The sequence below is a fragment of the Leptonychotes weddellii genome, chromosome 7 (assembly GCF_054177405.1).
Source record: "Leptonychotes weddellii isolate Sample4059 chromosome 7, ASM5417740v2, whole genome shotgun sequence".
In the NCBI taxonomy this organism is placed as follows: domain Eukaryota; kingdom Metazoa; phylum Chordata; class Mammalia; order Carnivora; family Phocidae; genus Leptonychotes; species Leptonychotes weddellii.
Genome location: NC_138375.1, coordinates 49,039,607 through 49,060,518, shown reverse-complemented (window position 1 = coordinate 49,060,518; position 20,912 = coordinate 49,039,607). Strand labels below are relative to the sequence as shown.

The 20,912-nt window shown below is 38.8% G+C and overlaps 1 long non-coding RNA gene across 1 annotated transcript in view; it reads right to left on the bottom strand.

The window, feature by feature from the left end:
* Positions 1-18,404: 18,404 nt before the first annotated feature.
* The window catches only part of LOC145722601 (uncharacterized), a 124,602-nt gene continuing 122,094 nt past the window's right edge, over positions 18,405-20,912 (bottom strand). The window contains exon 9 of the long non-coding RNA XR_014146969.1: positions 18,405-19,757. This is a non-coding gene — a long non-coding RNA (uncharacterized LOC145722601). The remainder of the gene's footprint in view (positions 19,758-20,912) is intronic.

Here is a 20,912-nt window from a genome sequence, read left to right as displayed (position 1 = left end):
TGATGTGCGGGCGCCTAGGTGGCTCAGTTGGTTAAGCGACTGCCTTCGGCTCAGGTCATGATCCTGGAGTCCCTGGATTGAGTCCCGCATCGGGCTCCCTGCTCGGCGGGGAGTCTGCTTCTCCCTCTCCCACTCCCCCTGCTTGTGTTCCCTCTCTCGCTGTGTCTTTCTCTGTCAAATAAATAAATAAAAATCTTTAAAAAAAAAAAAACTAATGATGTAATGTATGGTGATTAATATAACATAATAAAATAAAATTAAAAAAAAAAAAGAGCTGTGTGGCCTTCTAATGTGGTATTTTCTAATGCCCTTACCTAGAATGTTTATACTCTGACCAGTTTTCAAGTCCAGCTGTGCCTCTGGGTTAGTCATCCTTCAGGACTCGGACAAATTGCCCCTCCTTCATGAAGTTCTCCCTGATCTTTACCATTTATCCTCATCTGACTATCTTTTTGTTGCTGAGAAATTTTTTATTTTCCAAATGTCTTACTGAACACGTAGGTAAGCTAAGGCCTTAGAACTTAAGGTCCCTGGGCGCCTGGGTGGCTCAGTTGGTTAAGCGACTGCCTTCGGCTCAGGTCATGATCCTGGAGTCCCGGGATTGAGTCCCACATCGGGCTCCCTGCTCAGCAGGGAGTCTGCTTCTCCCTCTGACCCTCTTCCCTCTCAGGCTCTCTGTCTCTCATTCTCTCTCTCGCAAATAAATAAAATCTTAAAAAAAAAAAAAAAAAGAACTTAAGGTCCCTAATCTCTCATAGATAGCTAAATGCAGAGGCAGAAATTTAAAAAAAAAAAAAAAGCCAGTGTCCAGGCTCTCACCTAAAGCACTTTCTACTATCTCAGTTACAAATCTCCTTTGTCTTAATTCTATTATTTTTTTACCTTCCTTACTATCCCTGTATCCCTAAGCATTTTGAGGCTTACTAAGCATCTCTTATATGCTAGGTGCTTTAAATGCATTCTTTACTTAATCCTAGGAGTGCTAAAAAGCAGATTTATTAGTCACAGTCTAGTCAGGAAAACAAAAACCACTCTAGGTGTTTCAAATCAAGGGTATTTGACCTAGAAAATAACTTAACAAAGGTGGTAAGAGAGTTGCAAAGCCTAACAGGGATGTTAAGGCTACCAAGAATTTAGCCAAAACAGGAAGCTATTACCTTAGGGCCAGAGAGACAAGGAAGAAGGCATGTCACTAGAATCCACGGGTCAACACCAGTGATGGAAGCTGAAGCCATAACTGACTTGTCAAGGGGGGAACAGGAGCCGTGGAAGAGAAGCAGCAGCTGCTACAGGGACTCCAAGAAGCAGAGGGAGGTAGAAACACTCACTTTTCCCTTCCTCCAAACCTCTGCTCTCCCACCAGTGCTTCCCATGGGCCAACCCCAGAACAAGCCTACTAACAAGGGAGCTTGCAGGGGTCAGTCCCCACTGTGATTTTGGGCAGAGCAGTGGAAGGCTGAAGAATGCCTCTGAGAGCAAATAGGCAAATACCTGGCACAGTCAGTACCATCAACCCCACTGACTTCAGGAGACTTAGGCTGGCAGCTGAGGACACTTAACCAAAGTTAGATAACTAATAAGTGATGGATTCTATATTCCAACTTCAACACCGTGCAATTGATGCCAGTGCCCACAACCTCTGAATATCCTGCCTTCACCCTCACACATGAATTCATAGTAGGTGCTTAATGCGCAACCAATGAGTTAGATATAATGTTAAATAAGCAGCCTGGTTCTGTTCACATGTGAAGGTCTCCCTATGTGAATTTCTAAAGGCCACTGATTCTGTTTAGGTTTAGAAAAAGTCCTACTTATTTCCCATTTGTTGAAAAGAGAGATGCTGTTAATGGACTCACTAAATCATGAACTTTCATTGAAGATAGTTTTAGAGCCAGTCATGAGTGGCTCGTGTTTTAAATAATAGGGAATACAGTTGTATGAGCAATTTTGCAATTAGAATGAGTGTATACAAGCCTTTCCTTTACCACTCACAGGCTGAGTGACCCTGGGCAGGTGAATTTCCCTCTCTGAGCATCAGTTTCTCAATGAGTAAAAGGAAAATAATAAAATCTACCATAGCCCATTGTTAAGAGGACCAAATTACATCAGTTATATAAAAAAGATACTACGGTGCCTACCCAGTTCAAGCACTCAATAAAGATTAGGAAAGATAATAATAATACATATTTGGAAAAACATTCCCCAGGAAGGAATCCAGCTTCACACAAACAGACTAAAGAGAAAAGCCTCTCTTGAGTACTCCGGCAAAAACTCGTGGTTCTATGGTGATTAAAGAGTAAGCTGGCAATAACAAGCCAGCAACACTGGTCATCAGCAAATCCTAGGGTCTGTACTACTACTGTGGGAGCATTTAAATGGTACTTTTGGCTCTTAATTGGCAACAAGTTAGTAACCCAAGAATCACAAAAAATTCATTTATCTGCATCCAGCTAATCAATATTCACTCAGCATGCTTCAGCTCCTAGCATCTCAGAGGAATAAAATAAATTGTCAGTCAGCAGCAGCACAATTTTGTTGTGATGGTGGTGATACTTTTTTTTCTTTTGCTAAATTATTCACCTTCTCGAAAAGCAATTTGATAAATGTTTATTTCTTCATAATACATTCTAACAACTGCTGATTTGTGACCCTAACTGTGAACTGAATTTAAATTGGGAAGGAGGTAAGGACTCCGTGAATATGCCAAGACAGAGCCACAGACAAGCTCAGGGGCTGTTTCCTTCTTGCTCTCAGAGAGCACGCTGGCCTCCCATGGCATGAGGGCACTAATTGAATTTAAGAGAGTAATAAGTGAGAAGTGCACACAAACACAAACAAGCGTATACTGCGGGCTTGGCAGGATATTCTGTGGTACAGCCAAGGGAGCAGCCCCACAGCCAGGCTGGACAGGGAGACTGGGAATTGTGCTGTAGAGTGGTCTAGGTGACAAGGAGACAGGAGAAAGACAGAGAAGGCAGAATTCTGAGTACTTTCTGACCAGAAGATCATATCTAAACAACAACAGAACATATATAAGGTTATTGTCTTCCTGCTGCCTCTTCTGAATAATCTCCACTGTCCCCTCCACTACTATTTAGATGCTCTCTCTGTTTGAGAAAAAGTAAATGTTTCTTGCAGGCAGCTGGGTAGAAAGGTGGTATGCCCAAGGGGCTCTTCTCCTAGTGCTTCCCTACCATCTTGATACTCTTGATGGCAAATGACTAAAGGTTTCCACAGTCTTTTCTCCAAACATTTAATAGGATTTAAATTAAGAAGAACTGAAGCTCAGTGTGCCAGGAGCAGCAGGACAGAGCATTATTTTCCTCCACACAGGAAAAGTACAGAAGTTAACACATGCTGCTTGGCACTTGTCCCTGCTATGTAATCATGCGATAGAAATTCCCTCTCAGTGAAGGCCCACCACACACCTTGACTTTTGTCCTGCCTACAGCATGAGGCAGATTGCTCAGATTTAGCTTGGCTGGGACCACAAATTTCTTTATCACTCACTCACATTTCCCATTTTCAAATTCTCTGACAGAAAATTCTGGGAAAGGACCCACGCCGAATTCTATAATGTAACTGCTTCTGAGCATTAGGACTGTTTTCTCCCCAACCACGAAGTTTTATACATATAACTTTTAAAATACCACAGCAGAATTTATTCCTAAGTGAGGCAGGTTCCCGAGTTTTTGTATTCATGGTCACTATGTTTTAGTGTCAACCTCTGAGCATTTGGTGGAGTGGCTCATCCTTTAGATTAGGGATATAAATCCAAATACCTACAGAGGTCAAGAAAAATCAATGAGTGAAGCCAGCCAGGTCAGGGACTATAAAGCAATGGTGGAGAGTGTAGAAAACTTGAGAGCTCAGCCCCATAGGGGCATGCATAAGGGCAACTGCTACTCTGCTCCAGAAAACTACCTTCACAGGGAAATGAAGTCTCAGCATTGTCAGTTCCTCTAATTTTGCGGAAGAAATGCCAAATTCTTCTAATTTTTTAAGAAATTTGCATTTTATAAAATTAATTGGCAAGAAATTCAATGAAAATAAAACAAACACAGTGTGTGCCAACACGTACAGCTGTAGTTTGTGATGTCAAACCGGTATTATCCCCTTCCAAAATCCAAAACACTTTGTATTAGGCTGTATTGGGCTGCAGTAGGAAATTAAACCAAATGCCTAGTGTCGCAACACAACAGAAGATTATTTCATGCTCATATAACTGTCCATGGCAGATTCAAATCATGGGTGGGCACTGATGATGTGTGGAGAGGCAGGAGAGGTCACATATCATACAATCATTCAGAAAGCCAAGGTGCATGGCTCTGCATCTTCAGTATGTAACTTCCAAGGTCACCCTGAGAGTAACTCTATCCTAGTCAAATATTAGTTCCTTTCTCCTGTTCCTTGTACATGAAGGCAAGGGGGAACAGAGGTGAAAGATGGGAGCAAAAGATAAAATCTGACTTTCTTCTAACATAACATGTTCTATTAAGGAACTGGGGGTTTTATTCTAGGAGAATTTACAGAAAAGCTGGCATCTTTTATCAGTGTTCTTTTTTTTTTAAAGTGACAGATCAAAGATTTTATGATATTTCAAAGTTTGTCAAGGCATACATATACCATTCTCCTCTTTCAGATGGAAAAAAGAAAAAGTTAACAGTGACTGGCAATAATAGGTATAATTTCATGAACATCATAGAACATTAGAGCTGAAAGCATACTTAAAGATTTATCCCAGGCTCCTCACTTTTAAGACAAGTGTTTGTCAGTGGTCACACAACTCATTTAAGGCAGATGTACAATTAGAAAAATCCCAAATCACTGTTTCATCTACTACTTTATATATTATCCAAACTAGATTGTATATCAATTTACCACATAGGTTAAAGGATTATTATTGTAAAATGGTCCATTTTTTTCATAGATTTCAAAAGCCAAAAGTAAAATAAAAGGGCAGGGGGAATATGATGAACATGTTTCTGACAACAGCACCCTGATTTTCCTTTGAGGAACTACCTGTCCCCCATTCTGAACGTTATATGACTCCATCCCCTCCCCCAGCTCCAGGAAAAAGCAGATGTCCCAGCAGACCTGGCCAATCAAAGCATTTCTACTGTGGCCATGGAGTCTGATTCAGGGATAAACACATGTTCCAAGAAGGCAAATAGACTCAGTTCAGGGACTTCTGTTAGATTGCTTGGGAAGAAAAAATAAGATTTCTGCTGGATTTGAAGATTAACAAGAGGATGTGAGCCAGGAGCTAATGGGTCTATAGAGTAGAAAAAGCCCGCCTAATCATGAAGCCAATAGAGAGGAAAACAGAATTACTTAATGGAAAGAAAGTCCCTCTAACATCATTTGAAGCTCTGGATTAGTTGTATGTAACAGCAATCTGCGCCACCACCCCCAACTTTTTTTTTTTCTGCTTAAGTCAATTTGGGCTGAATGATAAAAAGTCCTGCTAACAGAAAAAAATATTACAGGGAAATCACATACCATACCCAATGGTGAAAAGTCAAAACTGACCATTTATTTACTGTTTTCAAGTCAAGCTCTTTTGGGGAGGCAGACAGAGAGATACAAAAGATAAATAAGTCACAGTGGTAAGTACTCAGTAAATGTGAGCTCTGTCAGATGCTGCCGAAAACTTTACATCTATTAAATCATTTAAACTTCACAAGCCTGTGAGGTAGGCATTATCATCACCTCCATTTCACAAAGGATTTCAGGTTTATGACCTGCCCAAGGTCATAAAATTAGGAAGTGGTTGAGCTAGGAATCAAATCTTCATTCTATAAAATTCAAAGATGTAGTACTCATTCTCGCTGTCATAATATCTCAAAGAACATTTCCTCACTGAGGACACTGGTCCAAGAAAGTGGCAAGAGAGTACTATAAGATGTTACTGGGAATACAACTGGTTTTTAAACTTAATCTAAAAGATAAGTGTTCCTCATTGAGGATTTTACCTAGTCGACTAGCCGGTATGCACCTCCGGGCAAATGCAGCCTTGTTTCAGAACTGAGAATCATAGTCATCCTCTCAGCCCAGTGCAGCAACTCTACAATCAGAAACAGCAACCCTAAGGAAAGCCCAAGTTAGTTTCATGAACTGCTCAAAATCAAGAGACCTGGAAAGCAACAGAGATAGAACCACAATCACAGTCTCCAAATGTCCCTAACAGTATAAGGGACAATTCAATCTTCTCCTTTTCCTCACCACAGGGCTGCTCACAAACTCACAGTACTATAAATATCTGCATCATGTTTTTACCCATCAACTATGTTAAAGAACAAAATTCAACTGAGTAAATTTTAAACATCTTACTGGCTTTATTCAGCAATTCATGAATCAGGCAGCATCAAATTTAGCAGATAGAAAGGAGCTCTGAAAAGATGAGAGATTTTTATAGACCAAGGTGACATGGAACAAGGAAGTTATATTAGGCATTTGTGCTGATTAAAGTAGGGCTACTTTCCTTATATAGAGCAAAGGGAAGTCTTGGAACCGGGTCAGGTAACTTGGGCTGAGGAGGCAAGTGTTCATTGGTTAGCCTAGGCCTTCCTTTTCTGGGAGAGCAGAGCATAGAAATTTAGTTAAATTGTGGTTTGCTGGCATGGGGTTTAGCATAAACAACTCTGTCTTGGGCCTAACCTGATTACTTTAACAACTGCAAAGAATAAAGGCAGCAACTAGTGATGGATAGACCTGGGTTTCAGTCCTACCTGTTTCTTTTGCTATTTGTCTGGCTTTGAGCAGGATGGATAAATTTCTAAGCATCAGTCTACTCATTTATAAAGTGGAAATAGACATCTAATCCAGCAGGTGGCTGGCACATTGATTGCCACATAGCAAGTACCAAACAAATGGCAGGTCTTTCTTTCCCACTTCTGCCCATACCCCAGGATCTCTGCTTAGCTAGACTTTCAGAACAAGGCATATACTTTGGAAATAGCCAGCAATGAAGGTTCCAAGACTCCCTGTTCTGATTAATGAGGAGTGTGCAAAGCTCAGTGGTGCTGTGGCTAGGGTGTATTTATATGCCAAAAGCATTCCTCCCTTTGGTCATTTATATTTTAGAAGGCCCAGATCAGATACTCCACACCTAGTTTGTTTCCACAAGACAAAGTTAACCTAGAAGTGAGAATATCAGTGCTAACTGCCAGAGATGATAGCAATGATTAGTGAGAGGAGAAAAAGCACTCTGACAGTAGAGGGCAACTGGAAGAGAAAATGTAATAACCAAAAATACTTTTAAAACATCCAGATAAAGTAATAAAGAAGTTCAATAATCTGATTAAATGCTATTAATTTGTACTTAAATAGAAAAAAATGTGGCAAATAACACTTAATGCTTTTACTCCAACAAAAAAGATGAAAGCAAATGTAATTCTTTCTTCAGAAAAAAATGTAAGTATTCACGATTTTTCTTTTTAGCATCCACTATGTGCTTTCTGTGATGCTACATATAACACAAACTTGTCCCCTATGAGGCTTATGCTTAGATGGTAAAAGAAGACAAACAAAAAGAGAGGATGAGTAACTATGAGACAAATATTTTTACTTATCAGACACTCAATAAATTCAAAGACTACTAACTTTACATGATAAAAAATCCTCTCAGATCTCCACACCTCCCTCCCCTTCATATCTATATCCAATCAAACACCAAATCCCATCTTCTCCCCCTTCTCCATCTCTCTTCAACTCATTCCTTCCATCACCACTGCCTCTCCCCTGGGTGGGGGCACCAACATCTCTAGCCCTGACTATTTCAGGAGCCTTTGAAGCTTCCTTCCTTGCCCCCACCCCCAATACTTATCCTGGATTAGTGTTTTTTAATACAAATCAAATCCGTGCTTAAACCACTTTGATGATGCCCCATAGACTTCAGGATAAAAATCAAATGACTTTAAATAATATGAGAGTCCTTCGTTCTCTGCCTGCCTCTTCAGTCTTAATCTCCTTCAAATCCTCCCTGTATTCAAGGCCAAACTGAACACTTAGGTCTCCTGTCCAGTCTTTAGTATATTCTCTTCTCTCTGCTCAGAATGACCTCATGCTCATTCATTTTCTTATGCCTGGATTATTCCTGTTCATCCTTCTGCATTCAGCTTTAGATGTCATTTCTTCCATGAAGCCCTCTCTGACCCCTCACACAAACAGAAGGAAGAGATGTATACCACAAACCTAGTAGGTATTCTACCTAACTACTCCTCTGGTTATTATATCTACCCTAATCATAGTATCATATTGGAATTCTGTCTGCTTCTCTGTCTCTCCATTAGACTCAGAGATTACTGAGACTGGGAGCTCTCCCACTGTAGATTTTTAGGACCCAACAGATTCTAACAGACATCAAGCACTCAGACAACACTTATTAAATGAATGAGTGGGTAGACTTGATGAGAAAGATGTTAGGGAGGAGATGGAATTCTAAATCAGTTTCAGAGGAATTTAAACTGGTATAATGGAATGGAGGGGACTTGAGAATCATTTTTATCTTAAACAGAGCTTATTAAAATGCAAATATCCTTAATGGTTCACACCAGAAGGTATTAATTGTTTATCACCAAGCATGTTCCAATTTAAAACCAGGTTTTATATAAATAAGATAGAATATTGGAGGGATAAACTTTTAGAGACTAGAAGAAAACAAAACTCAGGGGTGCCCGGGTGCCTCCGTTGGTTAAGCGTTTGACTCTTAATTTTGGCTCAGATCATGAATCTCAAGCCCCTAATAGGGCTCTGCGCTCGGCGGGGAGTCTGCTTGAGGTTCTTGCTCTCAGTCTCCCTTTGCCCCTCCCCACTGCACTCTCTCTCTCTCTCTCTAGTTCTCTCAAGTAAATCTTAAAAAAAAAAAAAAACTCATTCTCTCTAAACTAGATCCCTCCATTTTAGTCTGTTCACTCTGCCAATAAGCAAAATTTTAAATACTTCAGTAGGGAAAAATGCCCTAGATAATAAAAAATAATTTTTTTTCCAAAATTTTAATGGCTATGACTGAAATAAAATGCATGCCTCACAGAAGAATGTTCAGTAGCTCTTCACTACAGCATGAGTTCCAACTGTCTTGACACTCTACATTTCCCAATCTTCTTTTCCTTTCTTATCTCTGTCTGGTTATTATTCTGTTCTATACCCTTTGGAGTTCCGTGGGATGTTATATATTCCCAATAAACCATAGTTTTATTTTTTATATCTCTACCTCTTCACATCTTGTAACTTTTTTCACAATACCTTTTCCCTTTACTAAGCTGGTGAACTCACTCATTAATTCCCAATTCAAATTCTTACCTCCTCTCTGAAGCCATTTCTATCCCCTCCAAAGGCGAATTAATTCTCCCATCTCCACTCTCCCATAACTATCTCTATTCAAATACTTTCTGAGGAGTTCTAGTCGCATGGAATATCAATAGGTCATTTAGGTACCAAGGGTTTTCATTTTCATTAAGTTGTGAAATATTTAGCTAAAGAGATAGCATTTCTGTAATATTTCTGAGATCTTATATGTACTGTGAAACTTAAAAAGAGATTATAGTTTAATATATTTTCCAAATTTGTACAGTCATGAAAGTCTTGGAGCCAGGAATCCCATTCTTCACAAAATAATTTGTAGGGCCAGTGCTCTGCAGAATATTTTAGGTAATATGGCCTATTTTGTGATTATCTACATGTCGGTCTCCCTAAAGAGTCTGCGTGCTCATTAAGAGTAGAATTCTTTTCTTATGGTCTTCACAATCTCAATAAACAATACACAGTAGGTTGTTAAAAAAGATCTCCTGAATTAATTTCTAGAAAGAGGATAAGAGTATTAAAAAAAGGTAATAGGAATGGCCAGTCCCATGTATCTCTCATGACAGAAGGTAATGCACATCCCTTCCTGTGCAAGCCAATTTAAAAATGACTTCGTTACAGGTCACAGAACCTTTGCACAAGAGAAACATGTTGGTAATGTAGCTGAATACTGGAGTACATTATGAAATTAATGGAAAGGCTGCAGAAATCTAGGACCTGGAGGAAAAAAACAGCAACTCCAAGCTGTTGAGATACACATGTTCTCTCTTATCCATCCTCCATCACTGCAACACTGTTTCTCTTTGCATTTATGTGTCACTTTTTCTAAAATTAGAATGGCAGAAAACATGGGAACCACAACCCAAACAAGTACCCTTATCAGAAAATGTGAGCCTCTCTGTCCCAGTGTCTGTGTACCAATTATCATTTAAAAACTCTGCTGGTCTTCGCATGGTTCATGAGCCCATGCTTAGGACTAATTTCTGTTGCAAGGGAGATAGATAAAAGAACCAAGCCCTGACCATAATTCCAGCCACTCCTCTATTCAAGGGCCAAGCTTGGTAAACTACCCAAAAAGGAGAGATGGAAAAGCTTGATGAACAGACCAGAAAAGAGCTACCACCATATACTCTAGTTGATTAAACATTGCTCAACTAAAAGGCTGTCCAGATACTTTATCCTTGCTAACACAGGAAAATAACATTCGGTGGTGGTGGTGGTCGTGGTGGAGGAGGAGGAGGAGGAGGAGGAGGAGGAGGAGGAGGAGGAGGAGAGAGCGGTAACTCACTTTCTGTTCTGGCTTCCAGCATTCTCGCCCACTGTGAAGAAAGAGCTTTTCAAAAAGCAAAACAAAGGGACATGGAGAATATATACTTAGCTTATTGAAGCAGAAAGATGCTGAATTTGTCCTTAAAATGCAAATATCTGAACTCTTTTAAAACCCCTGGAAACTAGGTTACAAGAGAAACACCTCTCTGATTGGTTAACCATGTCAATTTAGGTCTTTATTTCATTTTTTCTGATGGAGAATCACAATTTGACCTCCATACCACCCCTAAAATCTGGGTAAAAAGAAGCTGAGTTATACACAAGACTGTTACAATTGACATAAATCTAACATTATTTAATACTTATCTTTCCACTTGACCAGAAAAAAATTTAGAAGAACCACCTAGATTCTACTTCCCTATACTGCTTACCTAGAGTTTTACAGTCACCAATAGAGCAGAGTTTAATTTTTTTGAGAGATAGAAAAATGAAGAATTAAAATTGTAATTAGAAAAACTGCCTCAATCAGAATTGCACTTCAAGATGCTTGAATGGATGGGCTAAATAAGTTCAGGCATCCATTAGTTTCCAAATTGAATTAAAATATATTGAGTGCTAATTCAAAAATCTAAAGGCAGCCAGCTGGAATAGAATGGGAATCATCTCGGTCTAAAAGGGTAGTGGCAGATGACACAAAGCAAGGAAAGACAATGGCATTTTTGCTGACCTGAAAGAATGAAACAGAAATCTTAAAACCACTAGTAATTTATTACAGCCCATTATACTAATATCGCTGTTTACTCCAAGCCTGCATCACGGGGGGTCTCTTTTGATTCTGCACAGCACAATAGCCCAATTCTAATCCTCCTCTCTGCTCCTTCCCACAGGAAGCCCTTTTTCTCTGCCATTTGCTGTGTGCAGCACAGATGACCTGTGGTAATTGCTGAAGACATTATCACCCATATTTTTTAGCAAATGTAATTTCCTTTTGATGCTGCCATGTCCTTTCCCCGCCCTGCTGTGACAACGAACTCCAATAATCATGCGACTAACATAAAGATAGAGATCAAGTAATGCAGCCAGCTGTATCACAACTTTTGACTTTCAACTTTGTACTTACTTGGGTGCACATATTACCATTTGAGGAAATGAAAAGCATTTTTTTCTCTAATGAAAATTGCTTCTGGCCTGGGGTGAGGCTGGTGGTACTGTCCTGAGCTTAAAAAAAAAAAAAAAAAAAAAATTTCATATAATTTGGCTCTAACAAAAGTCTTTTAAAAAAAAGTGAGTGCTTTTTCATAACACACATTTTCAAAATACCCCATGACTAAAATACTCATTAATTATGGTCCTGAAGTAATACCCCTTGTTTTTAAGACTATCTTTCAAATATTCTGAATCTTTGAAGAAATTTGTATTTTGAAGGAAGAGAGGGAGGGAGAAGAAAGAGGGGGGAGAAAGGGCTGTATAACTAGAATTACATAGCAAATTATACCAAAATTCAGTGGCCTAAAACAACCATTTGTTATGTTCATGTATTCTGTGGGTCAGAAACTTAGGACACAACATGGCCAACTTGGCTCTGCTACCTGTTGGCTGAAGTCTCTGCTGGAAGACTTCAGAGATGAGGTCTAGAAGCATTTGAAGACTCACTCAGATGTCTGGCTGTCAGTGGTAGCTATCAACTAGAGAAGTCAGCTGTAGTTCATGTCAGCTGGAAACACATGCATGGCTTCTTTGGCTTGGGATTCCTCACACCATGGCAGTTTGGGACCAATATGATGTCGGTCCCCCCAAAAAACACGGCTCAGGTCATGATCTCAGGGTCCTGGGATAGAGCCCTGTGTCAGGCTCCCTGCTCAGTGGGGAACCTGCCTCTCTCTCTCCCTCTGCCCCTCTCCCCTGCTTGTGCTCTCGCTGTCTCTCTCAAAATGAATAAATAAAAAACCTTTAAAAAAAAGAAAGGAATAGACTTGATAAGTTCCTGAACTTTGAGCTATTTACCCAAAGATTGTTTTATACTGGAAGAGATTAATTTTAAACATGAAGTTTAAATATTTTCTGTTGTCAACAGAAATGGGAGTCCAAGAATAAGATGAGATCAATTATATATATCATAAAGAGAGCCACTTTATTTTTATGTGTGAGTTGCAGCACACATGTGTGGCCCTACTAAACTAGGAATCTCTTTAAGTTTTCAATATGTTAAGAAGCAAGCTATTCCTCAGACCATAAGCTACATGAAGTCGTGAACTGTGAGTCCTTTCATCTCTTAATCATTTTTTATTGAATACCAACCATGAGCAAGGCATTCTAGTAGGCACTAAAAATACAGAAATGAATGGTATAGTCCCTGCCCTCAGGGAGCTCAGAATCTGTAGCAGAGAAAGCAAGCAACCAATTATTTTAATAGGGGAACTCCATAGGTCCAGTCACCAAAAAAAAGGGATCCCGTACACAGTTTAAAAACCTCAAGAGGGAGGGGCGCCTGGGTGGCTCAGTCATTAAGCATCTGCCTTCGGCTCAGGTCATAATCCCAGGCCCTGGGATCAAGCCCTACATCGGGCTCCCTGCTCGGCAAGAAGCCTGCTTCTCCCACTTCCCCCTGCTTGTGTTCCTTCTCTCGCTCTCTCTGTCAAATAAATAAAATCTTAAAAAAATAAATAAATAAAATAAAAAAATAAAAACCTCAAAAGGAAATGCAAGAATCATCAAAGTTAAACACAAATTCAGAAAACAGCCAAATCCACAGATCGTTTATTATTATTTGCTTAGCTCAGTTAGTGCAAACTAGCAACAAAGTCAAGATAGTGGATTCATTTACTTTGTGGCCCAGTTAGCTCTGCATGTGACAAACTCTGTCCCAGAGCCATAAGCTACATTCCTATTTCCAGTCAATCATCATGAAAATGCACAATTAGGAGGACTGATTCTCAAGTGTGTATGGTTAAAAGGCATCCATTCTCACTATAAGAAAATGCCTTAATACTTAAAAGCTTCTGATGGTGGCGCTATTCTATCAGGTCACTATGAAGCTAGGGAGATGAAAAAGAGGTCAACGGTAAATCATTTTAGAAACCTGGACATACCATATTTCACCAAACCAAAGACATCACCAATTATAAGATGCCCCCATTATTTTATTTACCACCAGGAAAGACAAATGATATCAAATAAACAATGACACTTTGCTAAGACATTCTCGATCGCTGGTCATATCCCAAATTCAGAGATATAAAAAATATTTTTAAAAATTTCATCTTACAATGAATGCAATATGGTGTATGAGAAGCCCTGATAGATCTCCAGGGAGAAGTGACAATGAGACAAGTCCTGATAACTTTGGGATAGTTCTTAAACAGGAATGGTCCTCAGTAGATTTAGAATCCACACTCTTTGCCATGGCCTACAGAGCTCTATACAATCTGGTTTCTTCTGGGCCACCCTGCTCGCTATTCACTCTTCTCCAGTCTCCCTGGCCTTCTAGACTTATTCCTGGCTTGGTCCTATACTTTCTGTCCTCCACTTGGAACTCTATTTCCTATTTCTCCCACTGATACAAGCACTTCATTAGCACATAGAAATATTTTCTCAATGTTAAAAGAATACCTGGCATAAAATAGACATGACATAAATATATTTTAGTAAGTTATAAAGTCATCTAAAAATAAGAAGAACTAAAGTGTTTAACCCAATCCTGAGTCTCTGATTAGCATAAAGAGGGAAAGAATTTTAAATATGAAATTGGGTGAATGCTATTTGAGTTACCCTCCAACAGAGTCCCTAAAAAGATTTATTCTCAATTTTTTTCAAGGTTGGAGCAATTAGAAATTTAAAAAGCAAATCAAACATTGCAACTTTCGAAGAGCCAAATTAAAAGGGTTAATTCTTGTGAATAGAGCATTCCTCTCCTCCCCACCTCAGGGACTCAGTATCATTAGCTTTGGGAATAAAGAGGTCACCACAGATGAAGACGGTGATAACTTATAGTGTAATGGAGTGACAGGGATCCATTAGAATCAGGAAAAGGATATGAATAAAGAAACAAGAAGCCTCTGAAAGGTGCCAGAACCATCTACCACCATGACAGCAATCATTTTTGTAAGTGTTTGCAGGTACAGAGTACTACAGGTGTTGTAGAACGACTTGTGTGGGCTAATTCCATTCATTTCCCACCTCTCTTAACTTTTCTTAGCTACCCCACACGGCTTATGCAAATTATGCAGTTTTGAAATGGGACACATACACACAGAGCTCATTTATTTGCTATGTTAGAACAAAGGAGAAAAAAGATGGTAATCACCAATCTCCAAGCCCCCTTCATCTATTTGTCCATCCTTGGTTTCAAGAATCATGCATGTCATGCTTTGGAATAGATGTAGCTTACAGTGTGCCTGATGTTATGATTCTTCTAGAAACATCTTTCCCATCCCTGGAGGAGCTACAGGACTTGAGCAGATTTGGGATCCAAATGATATCAAGATCCTACTAGGTCTTGGGGCTTTTTCTTGATGTCATAGATGAATTTCAACAGCTCTAGTCTGTATCTAGAGTTCAGAGAATTTAAAGATCCTCTCACAATTTATGTTCACTTGAGCAGGACCAGCTTCTCCCTGTGCCTTTCCTCCAAGGATTACACACCAGAATGAAGTGTAAGGAAAATTCCTCATGGGGTTATTTCATGCCAAGACCCAAGAAAAAGAGAGGCTGTTATTATTGGCTCAGCTACTTTATCTTACTTAGAGATTCAGGAAAAAAACTTAAAAGCATCACTCTGGCAGTAGTCTATTGACAGACACAAAATTATTTTTAATTCATTGGTATATCTGCAAAGTCACCATCAAAAGCCCTGGGCCTGAAGTATAACTAATTCATTTTATCAGGAGAAAAAACAAATTATAAAATTTATTGTAACATTGGGCATGGTGGGGAGGCAAAGTGAGCTTAAACAGTTTGGTTTTAGGGTGAACACAGTTTGGGGAGTTGAGAGGTACATCTAATCATTGCCCAGCTTATCCCTACCTCAAAGCTCTGTTTCTTTCTTAAGGAGAAGGCGACCTAGTGCTTTGCAAATGGGTCTCTCATAAACTCTCAGTTGTGATTATTCAGACACAGTGAGAAATTCAAAAATTAACCATAATAACTGACATTCTTCCCATTTCGTAGATCAAGACATGTTCTCAGGGCCACAGAGGTAGTAAAGTCCAAACTCAACAATCAGTTTGGTCTTAACCCTGAACTATCATATCAAAGGGAGACACACCAGACAGAATGAAGGCCAAGGGCAGAGAATAAAGAGGCTGACATCAGCAGCTGGTGACATCAGGGAACATGTATAACATTTCAGAGCTCTACTGGGTGATGGAAGGGACTTAGAAAGAGGGGTTTCAGTGACTCAACCACATTTTAAATATTTCAACCAATTATAAATCTTCAATTCAAACTAGACTCCAGGGTGTTTGCTTAAGGGCCTCCAGATATGTCTTAGAGGAGAAGTAAGCATGAATTTTAACTACCCACTCCCCCAGACTTATTTTAATTTGTTGGAAGGTGATAGTATTACCATTAAAAATCAACACTGTATATATAATATATATTTTATAATATATAATATGTGTACACACACATAAATCAGGAGAATTAGACATCAAAAAATAAAGATTAAGTTTTGGGGGAGGAAAAGAGTGTTAATATTATGGGTATTTTTTATTTTCCTTATTATACATTTCTATAATGTTTGAATTTTTGAGATTGAGCACATATTATTTTTAAATTTGGGAGAAAACAAGGTGGTTTTAATTTTTTGATCACTGCAAGAAAATGAAAGATCAGCAAAAATGTTAACAATATTAGAGTCATTTAAAAAAGGAAAAGATTTCCAGGCGCCTGGGTGGCTCAGTCGTTAAGCGTCTGCCTTCAGCTCAGGTCATGATCCCAGGGTCCTGGGATCGAGTCCCACATCGGGCTCCCTGCTCGGCGGGAAGCCTGCTTCTCCCTCTCCCGCTCCCCCTGCTTGTGTTCCTGCTCTCTCTCTCTCTCTGTCAAATAAATAAAATAAAGAAAATCTTTAAAAAAAAAAAAAAGAAAAGAAATATACATCTAAAAAAAAAAAGGAAAAGATTTTAAAAGTTTAAAAACAGAAGTGAAGACATCTGAGCTAAGGAAAAAGAACTGATGTTCTAATTACCAGTATTCTCTTCTTTCATTTTCAGAAAAATAGATAAGGTACAATGCAAAGGACATAAGAGAAAAGAAAGAAGTCATTTTCTTATTACTTGGAGGAAGAGGATTCAAAAAGAACAAAGATGCTCATTGACAGGTCTAACTGTAGACATGTTACTAGAAGGGGGGGGAAGGAGAATTCAGAATCACAGGCATTTGTTTCATCTGTCACACTTCCTTCTTCACGGAGGCACAGTGAATTTGCAAGCCAGCTACTAAAGAAGAGTGGCCAAGTAAAACAGACAGAGGAAACAGGAACCAGCTATTCCCCCTAGGAACTCAGTCAATTAAATGCAGCCTGGAAGGAATCTAATCTAATATCAAAGAGGCTGTCAGGGGATCAGTTCCCCAGAGTTTAGGGTTAATGATGTAGAGCATGGCAGCCTGGCCAGGAGCAGAGAAAAAGAAACCTCACCAAGATCAGGTGTAACTAGAAAAGACCAAAATAAAATAAAATAAGCATTTTCCAGAGTAATGGAGGACCTTGAGCAAAACCTTCTGCAGACATGTCACAATATCCTCTACTTGCAGCAGTCTTTAAAGGGTTGGGTTCTCCAAGATTTAGCACGTTTTACTGTAAATCAAAGTTTTTGTAAGTAAAATCATAATCAGCATTGACAAGTGACCTCCCTCGGTATCATTCAGAAGTTTTAGTAGACCCAAAGTAAGTCCCTCTTCCACCCAGGGTTCAGTGGAAGCATCATATTAATCCTGAAGTTTTCATACAAAAGAGCTCTAAGATGAAGGTCACTGGTAAAACTCTACCTAGAAATCTGAGTGTGAATTCATTAATTACCAGACAATTGTCCACTTGTCGAAAATCAGTGACCAACACAAATGGGGGCAAGGTGAACCACTAAATGCTAGGCCTTTACTAGCTGTGGTCAACACACCTGTCCTTTTAAAGAGCTGTGAATCTGTGAAAAGGTTCTCCCATCATTTCACAGGTGAAGTGACAGGTGAAGTAAGAAAGAAATATTACCCATGAAAATAAACAGGCAGACAGACTACAGCCCACGTTTAGTATTTAATCTTAGTTACTAAAATTCATAAGGCATAACTTGCCTTTTTGTTTTCATACATTTCATTGCCAGCAATATGGCAGACTAGATATCCTGAAAATTCATTCCACCTGAAGGACAGTTCCCTTCCCTTTCTCTCCTCCTCCTTCCTAATCACAATCCAGGAGTTACCCTGAAAATTGGTATTTCTTCTAGCTGTATACACTGAAAAAAAAAAAAAATCCAACATGCCCTTTAAGTCTTTGACAGATGCTATGCTTTTCATCTTATCTAATTCTTATATTTAACTATTTTATTAAACATTTTTGTGATTTAACTTTTTTATAATCAGTAAATGTTAAGTGAGATAACAGAAAGACACTATGAGAGAAAGAGGACTTTGTTAGCCTCGATGGAATTAGTCTCTTTGATGAAATCAAAGAACAAGCAACCCAGTGATAGAGCTGTAATAGGCACTTTGGAGGGAAAATAGAAAGTATATTGTATTCCTCAAAGCCGTCATGGAAGCCTTACCATTACTTAGAGTTTAATGGGTCTGAAAATAGTAGTGAGAAAGGAATAAACCACTTTTTCCTTTTGGAAAAAAAGTGTTACCTCCCCAAGGATATCATTCAGAGAGCCAAAGAGAGCCAGTTTACTCAGTGGTGCATACATGGCCTCTAAAAATTAATAGACCTTTCAGGGGTTGCTATTTATTACCTGATGCTGATGTCTAGGGCTAAGCATGTCTGAGTGAAAAAAAAAAAAAAGGTACAGAAACACAAATGCTCACATTGGCAAATTAAAATGACAATGAGTTTTGCTATAGCCTATCATCTAATTCTGAGAGTACCAATGGCTTTTGTGGATGACATTTATTTAGCATTTACTAAATGCCACACATCAGATTCATCCCCTTACAAACATTAGCGTATTTAATCTTCACAACAACCCTACAAAGTAGGTACTGCTATTATCTTTGCTTTACAGAAAGAAACTGAGCCTTAGATTAAGAAAGTAGCCCAAGAAATCCCCAGAGAGGAAAATTTATGGGCACAAGGGGAAAAAATTAAATACTAAGCATTTCTGTTTCTGGACAATTGCTCAGAGGCAAAGCCAGTATGCCTCTCAATATGGGACACAGCAACTCAAAAATCCATCTCAGTGCACAATCTCAGGAACACCATGAAATCTAACCACAGAATTCAGAATAAACCACAAATAGCAATGAAGAATTTAACACCAAGGGAAAACCACAAGCAATTAATATTAATAATTTCACACAGACATTATAAAATCATATTTATGAGACTCAGAATCACAGACCCCCAGGATCATGACCCCAGAAGTTTTTGTAATGGCAATAAAACAGGATCTGATTAATATGAAACTAAACTATCACATTCATACCCTTTTTTTTTTTCACAATCCATCATGTAAATGCAACAGAACTAAAACATAAATTTGTCAATGTTTATGGTGTTTGGCTTGGAACTTCCCTACAGACCAACACTTATAAGATCTGTCTGAAGTTTCTAACTGCTATCAAGCTCCCAAGTCCTTGGCCCAAGTAAAATTCAGAATAAAAAGGGCAGGATAGTCATTACAGTTGATCCATTAGATTTTCACATTCACCAACAAAGGTCCTTTGAACCCACCTTGGTTTATCTTTACCCAGGCTACCACAGTACCTGCACAAGAGAGATGAAATTACTTTTCGGCAAGTGACTTAACAGTAACAGGATGAAATACAAATACACACATACACACACATATATATACACGTCTACTCACACGTGTGTTTTATACATACATGGTGTTAAAGAAAATGACTAACCTCTACATGATAGTAATTTTGTCTATTAACATAAGCAACAAGCCAAATCCTAGAAGTCATCCACTTCAAATGCCCTCAGCAGCAAACAATGTGATGCTCATCTTATTTCTCCATATTGTAACCATCTAGACAGATGAAGAGATTGCCATGTGAGCATTGCCTGCACAACTTGACTTACTTTGCAATGCTGTAAAAGGACTTTACCAAAACTTTTTAAATCAAAGGTATGTATAAGGTAATATAGTCATTTAATTTCAAAATGCTAAAGAAAAAAAAAAAACAAACAATATTGAAATGTAAATGGCTTAAGTGCCTGAAAAATAAAAGCATTACTTCACAAAGGATGTAATAACAGGAAAATCACTACCTCCTCCCCAACCAGAAAAAAAAACAAAAAAACATAAATCTATTCAAGAAAAACAGATCAAGAAATGTATATTAAGGAAAATGTGATGTCTATTATTTAAGTTGAGGGGCGCCTGGTTTAAGTGTCCGACTCTTGGTTTTGGCTCAGGTAGTGATCTCCGGGTCCTGGGATCAGCGCTGCGACGACGACGGCGGGTTCTGTGCTCAGCGGGGAGTCTGCTTGAGACTTTTTCTCTCCCTCTCCCTCTGCCCCTCCCCTTGCTTGTACTCTCTCTCTCTCAAATAAATAAATCTTAAAAAAAAAAAGTTCATGTAAGTCAAGAACACTAAGTAGGTCCAACCATTCCTTGGGCTCTACTAGCAACATCACTCTAGCCTGTGAGGATTATAATATGACAGAGAACAGATTGGTAGTTCCTACAAGCAGGGAACTGGGGTGGGAGAAATGGGTGAAGGGAGCCAGAAGGTACAAAATTCCAGTTATAAAATAAGTAAGTCATGAGGATATAAGGTACAGCATGACAACTATAGTTAATAACACTGTATTGCACATTTGAAAGTTGTAAGAGAGTAAGTCTTAAAAGTTCTCATCACAAGAAAAATATTCTGTAACTCTATATGATGAGAGATGAGTCTAGTTAGACTTATTGTGGCAATCATTTCACAATGTATTCAAATACTGAATCAATGTGCTATATACTTGAAACTAATATATATTAAGTGTACCTTGATAAAACCATAAAAAAGGATTTTAGATCATTTACTTAATGTTAAATTTTAAAAAATTAAAATTACTGTTTTCTTAACTACAGTACAGTGTATTTTGAAGTCACTGAGACCTGGATCCAAAAGCTGCCTCCCTTTCTCTACCTTTCCCCATACCCATTCTTCCTGCAAACATTAATAAACACCAA